General features: G+C 45.0%; 1 protein-coding gene across 1 annotated transcript in view; it reads left to right on the top strand.

Annotated features, from left to right (window-relative positions):
* The window catches only part of LOC147986029 (uncharacterized), a 43427-nt gene that overhangs the window by 7569 nt on the left and 17522 nt on the right, over positions 1-18336 (top strand). Inside the window, exon 2 of the mRNA XM_087544416.1 lies at positions 388-497. The gene's annotated coding sequence lies outside the window, so the exon portion shown is untranslated. The remainder of the gene's footprint in view (positions 1-387; positions 498-18336) is intronic.

The raw sequence follows: 18336 nt of genomic DNA, 5'->3' as shown, positions 1-18336 counted from the left end.
CGCAAACCTCTGCAGAGTGTACAAACTAATCATGATTAGCTGTGTCCCCGGTCATGGACAACTTGAGTATCTAGTACTTGAATATCATGTGAATCTCAACATGTTACTTCTAATTAATGTTGTTGGGTTTTAATTATTTTTAATTGGGATTGAGAATGCTGTCAACCATTCTCGATGTTTCACAACCACCTTGATAGTTAAATAAATTTATTCCTTTGCAGTAGGGAAAAATTGGCTTTACGCAAAAAAAACCTTATAATCATAGAGCTTTTCCACCAGCCAAATATGCATGTAGTGATAGTCTTTGTTCATCATTCTCTATGGTTTGAATTTGCCAGTACATTCAATGTGCTGACCCGTTTCTGGCTGCAACGTCTCATGTTGCAGGTTTCTTACGACGAGTAAGTGATACGTTAGGGTTACGATTTCTACACTCAACTCTGCCGTTGGTGTTGATGGGAATCCACAACCTTGTCGCTTCCGCTATATGGATTGAGGTAATAGTATTTACGTTACTTTATACATGTGATTTACCTCTGTTATAAATCCTTCGAGTACTGTGTGTGTCAGCATACCGATCCAGGGATGACACGTAAGCACAGAGACTTGATCCATTCGGGTCGGGTCGCTACACAATGCATATGATGACATGACAAGATGCAACACGCAAGCAAAGACAAGGCAAACAACAACGAATAACTGGAAGACACCTGCCACATCGGTCTCGGGGCGTTACAACACTCCACCACTACAAGAGGATCTCGTCCCAAGATCTAGGATGGCACCGGAGGGAAAATGGAAGAGAAAGAGAATAGGTAACACTAAGTTGCTTCTTTGACAAACGAGTGAAACCAAAGAACCTTGCGAGGTTGAGCAAATTTAAAATAATAATACAACGGAGATGAACAAAGTGGAAAACACTACGTTAGCCAAGGAGTCAGAAATACGGCGAAAAAGACGAGCTTAAGTGACAAGATAGACATTGAAGCCACTCTGGTCAAAACAAAATAGAGAGGGAATAAGAATGATATAATTTGGACATCACTCTGACTGAAAATGGAAGGAATTAACTAGAACTTTACAAGACGAGAGGATACTTGATGAAATCAACAACACACTACCTTCGGAATTATTGAAAGAATGTCACAAAGGGTAAGAACGATTTCAGACGGCACTCCGGTTGAGAAGGGAGCCAAAACTTGACAGAATGGGAAGAACTTGAAAAGAGGGCATGGCACTCCGGTTAAATGGGATAAGCAAGGAAAGAACATGATCTTCACAATCCGAGACGATGAGTGAATAGAACAACATCACAAAGCTTCCGGAACAAAAGAATAGAAGCTAGATTGTTGGGATAAAGGGACGGAGAAGAAAATGGCAATTTCTGCCACAAATGAGCTTGAGAAGGTATTCTTAGGAGAAGGGTCGAACGGAGTTGTTGGAAAACTAGTAACGAAAAGGATAAGCTTGATATGGACTTATAGGAGACACCTCAAAATTATGAGGTGACAACTTGTCACTCACGAAAAAGATTTGATTGGATTGATATCAACAAAGGGAACAAGAAACTTATATCACCGGGAGGATAAATGAAAAACTTGGATCATTTATAAGCACCATAATTAGCACCAATCCTTAGGGAAGGCTTTAGGTGAAATAAAACCCAATATAACTCCAATGAAGAGATTGATGGATTTAAAATACCTCATTCTTAACAATCTGTGAATCATGAAGCATGAACTCAGACTATCAAGAATGACGTAATACCACTTCAAAAGATAAAAAGAGAAACAATTGCACTCCAGATTGCAAGATGAAGAAAAACTTGAGCTCCTTTGAAAAGAATCTCGATGATCACTTCGAGAATGAATTAAATCCTTGATGAACCATCATGTAGAACCTTCATGAAGAACTCCGGTAATAAAAGAATGATCCAAAATAATTGAATGATGAAAAGAATAAGATTGAAGCGTTGCAATGATTTAGATAGAGATCTCCGTGATAATATAATTGAAAGAGGTTGGAACTCCGGGGAAAAGAGAAGGTGAAACAATTGAAGCCGAGAATTTGATGAGCTTCCGGAATAAGGAATTGAATTTACTCGATGAAACAAGAATAAGAATTATATTATGCTTAACCTTCACCAATTCAAATTGATGACAAGCAATGGAATTGGCATACTACTTATTCTCGTCGAAAAGGATTAGGAGAGATATCAATAACTTGATAAGGTCTTCAACGAAACACCGGTAGGATTAAAAATGAACGAAGTAAAGATAAAGAAACACCGGGAAAAATTAGCAAAAGAACGAAGATACATGAGAGGGTTTAGATCCATGAGAACGAAGAGATCATGAACTGATTAGAGGATATTCGAACGATGCACCGGTAAGATTGGAGAATGATAACTGAAACCTGAGAAAGAATAAATCTTAGGTGATGGGCTCCGGATGAACAAACTGAAAAGGCTCCTGAATTTCTCCGGATAGGTGAAGAGAAATCTCACAACCGAAGAGAATTATGAGAGGATGGCAACAAGCTAGAATCACGAATCTTGAAGAGAATGGAACAAGATTGAGAGAAAATCTCTTCTTCGGTCTTCAAATGATGAGAAAGACGACGAGAAACACCAACAATAATTGTAGAGGCACTCCGGAATGAAAAATGGAAAAGTTAAGCCAACGAAGAAAAGAAATTGAGAGATCTTGGAAAAACACATATGACTGATGATGAATCATTCTTACGTCAAACTTTAAAAAAAATTTAAGATAGCTCCGGAAAAATTTAGAAGAGTCAGGTAAGATGTTGGGAAAAAGATCTGTGGGTTAGGGCCCACTCAAAAGATACACCGTAGAACAATTGCTTGAAAAGAGAGATTGCATTGGTTGAATTAAATGGCTTGAAAGAGATAATGACCTCGAAACAGGTTGAACGAAAATAGAGTGGAAACACGAATCTTCGAGATACCTTGAGCACCCGGGAATAAATGAATAGCAAGCGGGGAAGATTAGGAGGTGCACCGGCAAGAGACGACATTTGAAATGAGGAAAAGATATGATCAACACAGCTTGACTTGAAACCACCGGAGATGAAAAGAATGAAGAATGATGAACTTGAGGTTCCGTTAGGATCTTCATGAGAATCACCGGATAAGAACATTGACGGAAAAGAATGAAGAGATTTTTCATCAAGAAAAAGGATACTTGAATAAGAAATCTGAATCGTTGAAAAAAAGGGTGGGTGGGCGGGAAAAACAAAGGCAATTTGGAGACAGATGAAACTAACACCGTTGATGAAAAACTGAGATTGGATCTTGCGGATGTTGAAATGATCGGATCCACTTGAAGAAAAGCACACCGGTTGACAAGAAATTGAAATGACAAACTCGATGATTGAGAAGGATTATTATTCACATCGAAGTATGAGAACACCATTTGAGGAAGGTATGGAATCAACATTTGACATTGAAGCAACTCGAATACCACAACTCAAAACAAAATAAAGGATTGGCTTGCAGAATAAGCCGGAACAAACATATGATAGAGATTTCGTCCGAAGTTTTCGTGGTGGGGCCTACACGGGCTCGATCGTACAGCACCATCATGTACAAGGCAGTGCACATGACATACGAAGCGTCCCCGAGTCGGCATAGCCAAGGACTCTTTAAGACACAACGAGACCACTGTAAAACCAACCGTGAATAGGCGGACCACTAGACATCGAACCCCAATTTCATATCATACATCTGTCGGAAAGATATCCTAAGATCTACTTGAATTCCCACTTATAAACTCCCGAAACTTTCTGGTTATGCAATCAGGTGTTGGGGATACAAGGGAAGCATAATATCTCACCCAAAACTAGCAAATCCTACATCCAACTGTATCCATCCTTCAACACATAACCAAGAAACCTTCGGAAATCGTCTACCTCAACCTTCGAAAAGCATCCGTTATACGAGTTATGGCAATACTCCCGAACTCCCGCCCCAGTACTGGGTGGCGTCGAGGTTATCTCACCAACAACTGCATAAAAGAGATTTTCGATGTCGGCGAAACTAAACTCAGGTATTCCAGAACTGCAACGATAAAATTGTGACGACAACACCTCGGAGCTCAACTCCCCGGGACACTGCCATAACCCCTAAATGACAGGAGGCACCAAGAACAATGTTCTCGTCACAAAACCATTGAAAGGATTCCAAGATACCCGCGTGATCCTAAATTTTTTTAGTGAAATTTGAGAAGAGAAGAGTCAAAACTCTGCGCCAGGATGCCTTACCAGAGCGATGAGGGGACTGGGGAGTAAAAAGAATTCCTAAACTCTCCGATATATAATTCCTAGATGACTCGAAACATTTTTCTAGACTCAACTCGTCCGCTAATTCGATCAAGCAGTGGGGCTCCTAAGGTCGGCGAAGGCTCTGATTACCAATTTGTAACGCCCTCGATGCGGCTATTTTTCCCACGTGTCGAAGCACGACTTAGAGGCATAACCGCATTGAAAGCAATGTCGCAAGTGAGGTAATCTTCACATAACCCATGTAATACATAAGGGAAAGAGATACATAGTTGGCTTATAATCGCCACTTCACACAAATACATGAATAAAGCATTACATCATTCAAATACAATCAGGGCCTGGCTACGGAGCCAAAATAAAAGAAGACTACCCCAAATGCTACACAGATCCCCGATCGTCCTGACTGAGCTCCACTACCGATCAACTAGAACGAAACAACACAAAGGACAAGATCTTCATCGAGCTCCTCCTTGAGCTTGGTTACGTCACCTGCACGGTTCAACGGCACCTGCAAACTGGTTTTGGAAGTATCTGTGAGTCACGGGGACTCAGCAATCTCGCACCCTCGCGATCAAGACTATTTAAGCTTATGGGTAAGGTAAAGGTATGAGGTGGAGCTGCAACAAGCGACTAGCATATATGGTGGCTAACCTATTCGCAAAAGAGAGCGAGAAGAGAAGGCAAAAGCACGGTCGAACAACTATGATCAAGAAGTGATCCTAGAGCAACCTACGTCAAGCATAACTTCAACACCGTGTTCACTTCCCGGACTCCGTCGGAAAGAGACCATCACGGTTACACACGCGGTTGATGTTTTTAATTAAGGTCAACTTCAGGTTTTCTACAACCGGACATTAACAAATTCCCATCTGCCCATAACCGCGGGCACGGCTTTCGAAAGTTCATAACCCTGCAGGGGTGTCCCAACTTAGCCCATCATAAGTTCTCACGGTCAACGAAGGATATTCCTTCTAGCGGGAAGACTCAATCAGACTCGGAATCCCGGTTACAAGACATTTCGACAATGATAAAACAAATTCAGCAACACCGCCCGAATGTGCCGACAAATCCCGATAGGAGCTGCACATATCTCGTTCTCAGGGCACACTCAGATTGTCTAAACTTCCGGTAGGCCAACCCAGAGTTGCCCCTGGTGGCCACCGACGGCTGACAAGGTGGACCAACACTCAGAGGAGCACTGGTCCGGGGGTTAAATAAAGATGACCCTTGATTCCGCATTACCCAAGGGAAAAAGAGGCTAGGTGGCAAATGGTAAAACCAATGTTGGGCATTGCTGAAGAGTTTTATTCAGGCGAACTGTCAAGGGGTTCCCATTATTACCCAACCGCGTAAGGAACGCAAAATCCGGGAACATAACACCGATATGACGGAAACTAGGGCGACAAGAGTGGAACAAAACACCAGGCATAAGGCCGAGCCTTCCACCCTTTACCAAGTATATAGATGCATTAATTAAATAGGAGATATTATGATATCCCAACAAGTAAACATGTTCCAATAAGGAACAACATCTCCATGTTCCAACAAGGAACAAACTTCAATCTTCACTTGCAACTAACAACGCTATAAGAGGGGCTGAGCAAAGCGGTAACATAGCCAAACAACGGTTTGCTGGGACAAGGTGGGTTAGAGGCTTGGTTCAACAATATAGGAGGCATGATAAGTAAGTGGTAGGTATCGCAGCATAGGCATAGCAAAAGAGCGAGCAACTAGCAAGCAAAGATAGAAGTGATTTCGAGGGTATGATCATCTTGCCTGAGATCTCGCAAGGAAGAACTATGAGTCCATGAAGAAGACAAACGGACGTAGTCGAACGGTTCCTCACAAGCGCGACGTAATCGGAACCAACCCGAAGAAGCAACACCGAAAAAGGAGCAAACAACATAGTAAACAACCAACACATCAACATGGCACGATGCGCAAACAAGTATGATGCATGTCCGGTTTAATGAAGCATGGCATGGCAAAGTGCACAAACAATCCTACAAATTAAGTGGAGCTCATTATGCAACTCCGTTGCATATTGACGAAACACCACATTTGGTTATTTAGTTCAGTCTCGTTTATGTACTCAACAATATTAAATGTTGTTGAACATGGCAAGAGAGTGAAGAAAATGAAAACTACCTGTCTAGGCAAGTTTAAATGAGGCCGGAAATAACGAACAAAAATTCCGGAAACTCATATGCATATATTAGGTTTGGTACTGTTCTGCCCTAAACATAATTTTAGAGTTGTTAAACATGCTAGATGAGTGCAACATGTTAACCTAGGCAAAATTCTACCCCATTTGCATATAAAGTTTATTAAAATCCGAGCTATGGTTATTTAGTTATGAATTAAAGCATTTTAATATGGCATAGGAGCAAATTATATGCAAACAACATTTTAAACATTCTAAACCCGGATGAAAATGACATATTATGAAACTAGATGGAAAACTAAGCATATTTCATATATAATTCATTTTAATCCGATGCACGAATTGTGAGTTATTATATGCATGTTGTGCAAGGTTTTTTTTTTGTAAATTTGTTTTCTCTGGAAAAAAAAGACAAATTCACAGATCCTGAAAAAAACATCAACGGGCTGAAACTGGGCGGACTGGGCTGCTCACATTGGGCTTGAGGAGGCACTGGGCATCTGGGCTGCGAGCGAAGCAGAGGAGCTGGGCCTTGGCCTGATCTAGAAGCGCGCTGGGCCAAGCGTGGTCAAAGCGAGGCGAGGCAGGCGAACGAGCTCCTGCCCGTTACTGCAGGCAGAGCAACGACAGCAACAGGTTCAGGCAAACGGCAGCGGGAACGTCTCCGGCAACGTGGGACTTGGCGCGAAGCTGGAGAGGAGGCCGACTATGGACACTGCGGATCCGTGCAGCCCGAGGGTCGGGGAGGCGGTTCCCGGCGACGAGGGACTCCGGCGATGGCGTTGCTCAATCAAACAGAGCAGGCAGCAGTGGGATCGAGGGGGGGGGGCGAAGCAGCGGAAGGGGTCGAGCTTGTTCTGGCTGGATCCGAGGCGATTGGCGGCGATGGACTCCTTCGGAGCTCCACTCCGGCGTGTGGCACGCCCATGGCCAGCGTCGACGGCAGCGGTGGTGGCTTGAAGCCTGCATCCATGGCAGGTCCTGTGATAGTCGAACAGAGGAAGTTTGAGGGGCCAGAGAAGGGGATGAAAGAAGAAAGGAGGAGGGGGCGCGGCAGAGAGGCCTGCTGAAGGTGGTCGCCGGCGGTGTGGTTCGCCGGGGTGGCGGATTGCGAGGAGGAGCGCTCAGGCGCTGTTGCTCCTCCCCTCGTGGAGCTCCTGGACGAGGAGGGCTGCGGGAGCACGGGCGCGGGGCCGGTTGGCGCGTTTGCTGGCGAGGGTGGAGGCGTTGGATCCGGTCACGGGAGGTCGCCGGGGACCCGTTCCCTGCCGGATCGAAGCAGAGGCGAGCCGACGAACTTGGAGCTCCATGGCGCGGGGGTGAGGTGCGCTGCTGCGCTGGTGGACTGAGTGGAGTGCTGGCTTTCGGCGGTGTGGTGATCTTGGAGGAGCTCGAGGTGGGAGGTGCTCGGTGGTCGGGGACGATGATTGGCCATGATTTGGTAGGGTGGCGCTGAAATTGAGGAGAAGGTGGGGATCGAGAGGTGGTGTCTGGTTGGTGCGAAGGGGAACCCGAGGTGGGAGAAAGACAGTGGCGGCGGCGGAGGATTTGATGGATGGGACATCTTCCTAGATTTTAGAGTTACCCAATATATATAGCAATGAGATAAAGGGCCATTTGGACCCTCCGATTTAGATCGGACGGTCGAGATAAAAGGTTGGGGAGTCCAGAAAAGAAACGGAGACGTTTTGTAGATGTTAGGGGATGATCAGGACACAACGGTAGCGACAGCCCGAGTCGGGTCCGAGACAGCTTTTGGGCGCACGCGAGGAGGGTCGCGGGCTGACGAGAGAGGTTAGGTAGGGCCTGGCGGTGAGCCTCTGTGAAAGCAGGCTCATGGATAGTCAGTTGACGTTTTTGCGGTTCAGCGTCAGGACGAACCATGTAAATGGGTTCAACAATCAAAGGCTCTGTGGGAGCAGCCCGTTCTTTCTTGGTCTTCCTCTTCTTCTTGGAGGGGGCAGTAGGAGAGGCTTCAGGATGTTTTCTCTTCCTGGCTTCAGTCTCAGCAGTCCTCGTCTTCTTCAGCTCTGAAGCGGTTGACCGGGCTTTTGGCTTCGAGCCAGTCATGCTGGTTGGGAAGACAATGGGATCTGCTTCCTGCTTTGGTGCAAGAGGTTTGGCCACAATTGGCTTCTTCTTCTGCTTAGCAGCCATCCTGGGATCAATGCCCGGACGCCCAAGGGCCTTGCGCTTCTCAGCCTTGTTGTAGCCTTGCACACACTTGTCAGCCAGGCTCTTCATGCGCTCCCGAGAACCCTGAACTTCTGCGCGTTTCTTGAGAAAGGCTTCTTTGAGCTCGTGCAGCATAATCTTGAAGTTTTTCACCTCTTGCACGCTGAGCTTGGCCATATGCTTCTTGAACTGAGCCTTTTCACAGTCAATCTTTTGCTTCAGTTCGACGATGCGCTGAGCGAGAGCTAGCTCTGAAGCAATGGCGCCATGAAAGGCGACACTGAGGCCAATGGGTAATTGCAGATCTTCGAAGCTGATGTTTGGCGTGTCAAACCACTCATCAATGAAGTTGTGGATGATTGTCACGTCAAAGAGAGGCAGATCATTGCAGATTTCTGCTTCTTCTTTGCTCTTGATGAGTTGCTCAAGAGCGTCATCTGCAAGATCTTCATCACTTGACAGATCAATGGCATCGCGCAGAATGGCAGCAGCTGTCAGCTCTTGGCCGGTGTGTGGCAGAGGCATCTTGACCTTCTGGGGCTTGGAGATGCGTGACAAATCTTCAGACTGCACACTGTCTTCAGGAGGTGCAGTTGCCAGTGGCTTCGCCCATGAGATTTTTGGTGCAGAGGTCGGCTTTGAAGCTTTTGGCTGCTTCAGCTTCTTTGGCTTCGGCGCTGTAGGCGCTTCATCTGATTCAGCGTCATCTGTAGGCTCATTCACGGTTGTCACTCGAACCATGATGTGAGTAATGAGACCTTCCAAGTTGTAGAAGGGCCCAAGAAGATTGGGTTCAGCTTCACGAGTTCCATCGGCGCGGGGAGCAGAAGGACCATGGTTGAAATCTAATCCCAAAGACTTCTTGTTCTGCTTCGCGGAGTTCTGGGAAAACTGGAAGTTGCGCTTAAACAGATTGTCGTCACGACACCATAGCAGGGACGATGGGTCAGCATCCGCAGGCCGTGGTCCACGGATGATGCAGGGATAGAAGCCTTGTTCAATGGCTTCATCTCTGGTCCTGGGTTGAAGATTTTTGTAGAGGATGTCTCCCCATGGTCGCTTGATGGCATTCTTTTCAGCATATTTCTTGGTCACAAATCTGTACTTGAACCATTGTTCTGCCCAATAGCGTCGAATCCATTGGATTCGTGTCTTGCGCTGATTGTAATCCTCTTCAGGATCTGTCTTGTACAACTCTGAGAGGTCATCGGGCAGATCTCTTGATGTTTCTCCTCGACGCTTTCTGCCACCCTTCCTTGCTGATTTCTCTGAAGCCATGAACTTTAAACTGAAAGACTTCAATACATTCAAAGGCTTCAAAGGTTTTCGCTTGCTGGACAAACAGGAACTGGCTTCGGGAGAATTTATGTGATGCTGTAAGAATTCTGCAAATGAATGCAGACTATGAGAACCAAGGGATTCTCCCACGGACATGTACCTATGACAGCATTAAGGTGCGAGGGAAGGGGAAGAGGTCATATGCATTCTCAGAAGATTTTGAAGATAAATCAGTTTAGAAGACATTGACCTCATCGTGCGAAGATATTCACTCATAGATAAGGAGTTGGTTCCAGATTTGTACGAATCCACGGATCAGTACAAGTGAGGAATCTAACTACTTTGTGAGGCATAAGTGAATATACTAGGCATGTTATGAGATGCAGTATGAAAAAAATCCAACTTGTGTGAATAGAATCTGCTTGTGGTAGAAAGTGATAAAGCTATAGGATCAAAGGGGCCGTAAAAAGGAAGTTTTATTTACCACACGAAGAACTGCTAGACGGAGTGAAAGAGGAGGCCGAGCAGTTCGATCGTCCGTGCCCTAACTTGGCGACGGAGGACACCTACGGCGACGGCGGAGAAGACGATGTCCGCGGTCGGCGTGAAGACGGCGTCGGAGAGGTTGCGGCAGTGAAGCGCTTCGTCGCCGGCGTCGTCGAGGGCTAGCGGTGGCGCTAGGGTTCGTGCGAGAGTGGAAGAAGAGATAATGACTGCTGTGAGGTGTGTATTTATAGGTACAGGGGCGGCACTGCGTTATTACACAGGTGCCCCTGGCGATTCACATCTGAGGAACACGTGGCCATCATGCAGCATATTGGGGGTTGTTCCACGTCCCATGCACGCCTGGATTGTCGGGTGGTCGTTCCCACTTCTCCGGGTTTCAGGTGAAGGAATGAGCATTGAAAACGGACTTAATGGTTGTCTCTGTATCTTCTGCTGACAAGGACGCAGAGAAGACATTCGACAGTTTCAATAGAATGCATATGATTTGGAGAGATAGAGTTTGAGATAGAAAGCATAGAGAGGTTAGGGTCCGATCACATTCACTTAGTTCAAAAGATTTAACAAGAAGACATAGTTATAAGTGAATGCTGTAGAGGACAGAACACTAGTATATATATATATAATCAACATAGTGAAAATAATCATGAAGACATGTTGAAATTGAAGCCAAACCAAATGTGAAGACATAGCAAATGTAACGCCATGAGTGAAACACTTCAAACATAACATTTTGATGATGGCGTTACCCACCGTATAGGAAGTATTAGACCCAGACACGGCGCACAATTATCATGGCGTTCCGAAGTCAAATTCCATATTAATGTATTCACACTTAGAATGTATGTGTTCATTGATTGAAGATATACTTTACTTCGTGTGTTGCACATCTAAGTCATCAATATGCATAAGTGTTAGGATGTGTGCCTGATCACAGGACATTTGAGGATTCCAAGATATTTAGCTCACACCGTAACTTGCAAAATCTCTTCTCATCCAAGGGCTTGGTGAAGATATCTGCCAATTGCTCTTCAGTGTTGACGTGTATGATATCAATATCTTCCTTCACAACATGATCTCTGAGAAAGTGATGACGAATTTCAATGTGCTTTGTCTTCGAGTGCTGAACTGGGTTGTTGGCAATCTTGATGGCGCTTTCGTTGTCGCAGTAGAGTGGCACTTGCTTCAGATGAATGCCATAGTCCTTGAGTGTTTGCTTCATCCACAGAAGCTGAGCGCAGCAAGATCCAGCAGCAATGTATTCAGATTCAGCAGTGGAGAGAGATACACAGTTCTGCTTCTTCGAAGACCAACATACAAGTGATCGTCCCAGAAAGTGACATGTGCCTGATGTAGACTTGCGATCCACTTTGTCACCAGCATAATCAGCATCCGAGAATCCAACCAGATCAAACTCTGAGCCCTTTGGATACCATAATTCTAGAATTGGGGTGTGAGCCAAACATCGAAGAATTCGCTTCACAGCTAAGTGATGCGACTCCTTTGGTGCCGCTTGAAATCGAGCACACATGCAAACACTAAGCATAATATCTGGCCTAGATGCACATAGATAAAGCAAAGAACCAATCATGGAGCGGTATACCTTTTGGTCGAACTCTTTACCATTGTCATCAGGACCCAGATGATGCTTGGCTGACATTGGCGTCGTGAAGCCTTTGCAGTCTTGCATACCGAACTTCTTCAGGCAATCTTTGAGATACTTCTCTTGAGATATGAAGATGCCGTTGCGTTGCTGTCGTATTTGAAGACCGAGGAAGAACTTCAGCTCTCCCATCATGGACATCTGATATTGCTCTTGCATCATATATCCAAACTCTTCACTATACTTCTGATTGGTGCAGCCGAAGATAATGTCATCCACATATATTTGGCACACAAACAGTTCACCATCATATGTCTTCGTGAAGAGAGTGGGGTCTAGGGAACCAGGTATGAAGCCTTTGCTCTTCAGGAAGTATTTGAGTGTGTCATACCAGGCCCGAGGGGCTTGTTTGAGGCCATACAATGTCATGTCAGGATGTTTTGGATCTTCAAAGCCAGTCGGTTGTGCAACATACACTTCTTCAATCTTGCCATTGAGAAAGGCGCTCTTCACATCCATTTGATATAGAAGTATGTTGTGATGATTTGCATAGGCCAGCAGTATGCGTATGGCTTCAAGTCTAACCACAGGAGCAAATGTTTCATCAAAGTCAATGCCTTCCACTTGAGTATATCCTTGAGCAACGAGACGAGCTTTGTTTCTGACAACTTGACCATGCTCATCTTTCTTGTTGCGGTATATCCATTTGGTGCCTATTATGTTGTGCTTCCGAGGATCAGGACGCTTAACCAGTTCCCATACATTATTCAGCTCAAACTGTTGAAGCTCTTCTTGCATAGCTTGAATCCATTCAGGTTCCATGAAGGCTTCTTCAACTTTCTTGGGTTCTGTAATTGAGACGAATGCGAAGTGCCCACAGAAATTTGCTAGCTGAGTTGCCCTTGATCGAGTGAGCGGACCGGGTGCATTGATGCTGTCAATTATTCTCTCAATCTGCACTTCATTGGCAACACGAGGATGTACCGGGCGAAGGTTTTGCTCTTGCTGATCATTGTCATTGTTAGTGGGATTGTCTTCAGACTGAGCATTGTCTTCAGGTTGATCAGGTGCAGAGATGATAAGTTCCTCTTCAGGTTGAGCTTCAGAGGGTATGATTTCTCCGGTTCCCATAAGCTTGATTGATTCGCTGGATGGAACTTCATCTAGCACATTTGGGAGGTGCTCTCTTTGTGAACCGTTAGTCTCATCAAACCACACATCCACTGTTTCAATCACTTTGTAATGAAAGAGATTGAAGACTCTGTAGGAGTGTGAATCCTTTCCATATCCAAGCATAAAACCCTCATGTGCCTTTGGTTCAAATTTTGAAGTGTGATGTGGATCCTTGATCCAGCACTTGGCGCCAAATACTCTGAAGTAACTAACATTTGGCTTCTTGCCAGTAAGGAGCTCATAAGATGTCTTGTTCAGAAGCTTGTGAAGATAAACACGATTGATTGTATGGCATGCAGTATCAATGGCTTCAGGCCAGAATTTTCTTGGAGTCTTGTATTCATCAAGCATCGTTCGGGCCATCTCAATGAGTGTTCTGTTGTTGCATTCGACGACGCCATTCTGCTGTGGCGTGTACGGGGCTGAGAATTCATGTGTGATGCCCAAGGTATCAAGATATGTATCAAGGCCGGTGTTCTTGAATTCAATGCCATTTTCACTTCTGATGTGCTTTATCTTGACGCCATAGTTGTTCATTGCTCGATTGGCGAAGCGTCTGAAGACATCCTGCACTTCAGTCTTGTAAAGGATTATGTGCACCCAAGTATATCTAGAATAATCATCAATAATGACAAAGCCATAGAGACAAGCAGTAGTAGTAAGAGTTGAGTAATGAGTGGGACTGAAAAGGTCCATGTGGAGCAGTTCGAAGGATCGAGTAGTTGTCATGATTGTCTTCGAGGGATGTTTGGCCCTCGTCATCTTTCCTGCTTCACAGACACCGCATAAGTGATCTTTCTTGAACTTGACGCCCTCGATGCCTATAACATGCTTCTTCTTTGCAAGGGTGTGGAGGTTCCTCATGCCAGCATGCCCTAGCCTCCGATGCCAGAGCCAGCATTCTGAAGCTTTTGCTAGAAGACATACGGCAAGCTGTGGTCCTGCCGAGAAATCTACCACGTACAAATCATCTTTCCGATACCCTTCAAACACTAGAGACTTGTCAGATTCCATTAGTACAAGGCAGCGATATTTTCCAAATATTACAATCATGTTCAAATCGCAAAGCATTGAGACATACATTAAGTTGAAGCCAAGGGATTCAACAAACATGACTTTATCCATGTGTTGATCCTTTGAGATTGCAACTCTACCTAGGCCCAATACCTTACTTTTACCAGTGTCAGCAAATGTGATGTGACTCTTGTCGGATGGACGTAAGGTTGAGTCCATAAGAAGGCTTCTTTTGCCAGTCATGTGATTGGTACACCCACTATCAATAATCCATTCTGAAGACGCTGTTGTCGTGTCCTACAGTGCAGTTAGGGGGATAGGCTTCACGAAGAGAATTGTGAAGCAAAAACATTTGACGTACCAGTGGATTATGAAAGCTTAGATCCAGATTAGGACTAATGGGGAGAGTAGCAAGCGATTCAGGAACGAAGTACATAGGAAGACCATTCGGGCATTTGATCTTGCGCCCTACAAGATGTTAAGGTCCCCAGCAATAGCGTCAGACGATTTTGGTTTTCGGCTGGAGACCTTTCCCTGCAAAAGAGAGTTAAGCTTTCTTAGCCACCCACATCTTCAAGGGTGGCTTAGAAGCAATAAGTCTTAAGTGCAGCGTCTGAGAACTTTGGCTTTGGAGCCCTAGCAAAAAGTCTTGCAGGCGGACAATAGTACTCATAAGAATAAGCAGAATAGTTCTTGGTCTTATGAACATGGCGGTTTGATGAACCGCGCTCATATTCATAGGCCTGAGTATGGTTTCCCTGCAAAACATTTGCGTTAGTGCGACTCAGGTGAGTCCTCTGTCTGTATGAAGCCTTTGGACCGTATGAAGCCTGTGGTCTGAGGTTTGTCTTCTTCACGTGTGGTGTCATGATGACATTCACAGGAAGATTCTCCAGACACTTTTTCGGAACCCAGATCTTCTTCATAGGCGGTCCATTCCTGCAGTTAGTACCAATGTACCTGGCAAACACTTCACCATTCTGATTCTTAAACAGTTTATAGTTTGCATCAAAGGATTCATCAATGACAATGGGGTTTGCACAAGTGAAGCCAGATAGAGTGGATATATCTGCTGAAGATTCCTTTGCAGCAACCCATGTGGTTTTGGGGTACTGCTCAGGTTTCCAGTAAGAACCATCAGCATTCATTTTCCTTACGAACCCAACACCCTCTTTCCTGGGGTTTCGGTTCAAGATCTGCTTTTTGAGGACATCACATAGTGTCTGATGCCCTTTAAGACTTTTGTACATCCTTGTTTCAAGCAATGTCTTCAACCTAGCATTCTCATCAACAATAGCAGTGGAATCCTCAGCAGAGGGGTTAGTTCCCATATCAACAGTTGAAGATATTGCAACAGTAGCAACAGTAGAACATTCGGCAACAGTAGTAGCATTATCACGCTCAATGCATTTAAGACATGGTGGTTCAAATCCTTCCTGAGCGGAACTGATCTGTTTGGAGCGAAGTGACTCATTTTCCTTTTGAAGATCTTCATGAGCCGCTCTCAATTTCTCAAGATCTTGCTTCCTTTGAAGATAATCATAGGAAAGCTTTTCATGAGTTGTTGAGAGCGTTTCATGACGACTTTCAAGTTCCTCATACTTAACGTGAAGATTTTTTATGTCTTTAATTAAGGACTCAGAACGAGTCATTTCAGCGCCTAATAGATCATCTCTTTTGTCTAACAGTTTTTGAATATGTTCCATGGCTTTTTGTTGTTCAGTTGCAATTTTAGCAAGTGTTTTGTAGCTGGGTTTTGAACCACAATCAGAGTCATCGTCACTTGATGTTTGATAGTGAGTAGTGCGTGTGTTTACCTTGGCACCGCGTGCCATGAAGCAGTAGGTAGGAGCGGAGTGGTCCTTGTCATTTGCATCGGTGTCGGTGATGAAGTCATTGTCTTCAGTGTTGAAGATGGACCTGGCAACGTATACTGTAGCCAGACATGCGACGCCGGAATCGGACTCCTCCTCAGACTCCACCTCCGCCTCCTCAGAAGCAGACTCCTCTGAATCCATTTCCTTGCCAACAAACGCACGTGCCTTGCCAGATGAGCTCTTCTTGTGTGATGAAGACTTTGAAGAAGACTTTGAGTATTTCTTCTTCTTCTTGTCGTCAGAGTCATATTCCTTGCTCTTCTTCTTCTTTTTGTTCTCATTGTCCCATTGCGGACACTCAGAGATGAAGTGGCCAGGTTTCTTGCACTTGTGACACGTTTTCTTCTTGTAGTCATGAGCAGAAACTTCATCATTCCTTGAGCTTGATCGGGAAGACTTTCTGAAGCCTTTCTTCTTGGTGAATTTTTGGAACTTCTTCACAAGCATAGCAAGTTCCCTTCCAATGTCTTCAGGATCATCAGAACTGCTGTCAGATTCTTCTCCAGATGAGGAGACAGCTTTTGCCTTCAAGGCACGAGTTCGCCCATAGTTTGGACCGTAGATATCTCTTTTCTCAGAAAGCTGAAACTCATGTGAGTTGAGCCTCTCAAGTATGTCAGACGGATCGAGTGTCTTGAAATCAGGACGTTCTTGAATCATCAGGGCTAGGGTGTCAAACGAACTGTCAAGTGATCTCAGTAGTGTCTTGACGACTTCATGCTTGGTGATCTCAGTAGCGCCAAGGGCTTTAAGCTCATTCGTGATGTCAGTGAGTCGATCAAACGTGAGCTAGACATTCTCGTTGTCATTTCTCTTGAAGCGGTTGAAGAGGTTGCGAAGGACACTGATTCTCTGATCTCTCTGGGTTGAGACGCCTTCGTTGACTTTGGAGAGCCACTCCCAGACTAGCTTAGATGTTTCCAAAGCACTCACGCGGCCATACTGTCCTTTGGTCAGATGACCACAGATGATATTCTTGGCAGTAGAGTCCAGTTGAACGAACTTCTTGACGTCAGCAGTAGTGACACCTTCTCCAGCTTTGGGAACGCCGTTCTTGACGACATACCATAGGTCGACGTCAATGGCTTCAAGATGCATGCGCATCTTATTCTTCCAGTAGGGATATTCAGTTCCATCGAAGACGGGACACGCAGCGGAGACCTTGATTATCCCTGCAGTCGACATAGCTAAAACTCCAGGTGGTTAAACCGAATCACACAGAACAAGGGAGTACCTTGCTCTGATACCAATTGAAAGTACGTTATATCGACTAGAGGAGGGGGGGGGGTGAATAGACGATTTTTATGAAAGACTTCAAAACGTGGAAGTTATGAAGACAAACGATAGAAATAAACCTATTACCATGTAGCGGAAGGTAGACTACACTAGGCAAATCATAGTCAAGTATTCAATGGAGTGAAAGCACAATGACTAATAGCAACAATGTAGTAAGGATCAGGTAGGAAGATATTATGAAGCCAAACAGAACACGCAGTCACTCAGTGAAGATAAAAGATAGTGCAATTATACAATGACTTCACAAGGACCAACAGTAAGTAAAGGGAAGGAAAGGATAAAACCAGTGACACGTTGAAGACAATAATTTGTTGGACCAGTTCCAGTTGCTGTGACAACTGTACGTCTGGTTAGGGCGGCTAGGTATTTAAACCTGAGGACACACAGTCCCGGACACCCAGTCCTGAACACGCAGCTCAGGACACCCAGTCCTCACCGTATTCCCCTTGAGCTAAGTTCACACAGACCTCGCCCAATCACTCCTGTAAGTCTTCAAGGTAGACTCCCAAACCATCACAGACTTCGTTCACCGGCGATCCACAATGTCTCTTGGATGCTCAGAACGCGACGCCTAACCGGCTGGAGGATTCACAATCCTCAAGTGTAATAAGTCTTCAGATCACACATACAAGAAGACTTAAGTGATGCCTAATTCTCTTTGGCTCTGGATGGTTAGGGCTTTATCCTCGTAAGGAATTCTCTCTCAAAGGCTTCGAGGTGGGTTGCTCTCAAACAACAAAAGCCGTACACTAACTCTGAGCAGCCAACCATTTATGGTTGTAGGGGGTGGGCTATTTATAGCCACTAGGCAACCCGGCCTGATTTGTCCGAAATGACCCTGGGTCACTAAGGAACTGACACATGTTCCAACGGTCAGATTTCAAACTCACATGGCAACTTTACTTGGGCTACAAGCAAAGCTGACTTGTCCGACTCTGGACAAGATTCGC

This window comes from Triticum urartu, chromosome 2A (assembly GCF_056163025.1).
Source record: "Triticum urartu cultivar PI428250 chromosome 2A, HENAU_Tu73, whole genome shotgun sequence".
In the NCBI taxonomy this organism is placed as follows: Eukaryota; Viridiplantae; Streptophyta; class Magnoliopsida; order Poales; family Poaceae; genus Triticum; species Triticum urartu.
This window is presented reverse-complemented; position numbering and strand designations above follow the sequence as displayed.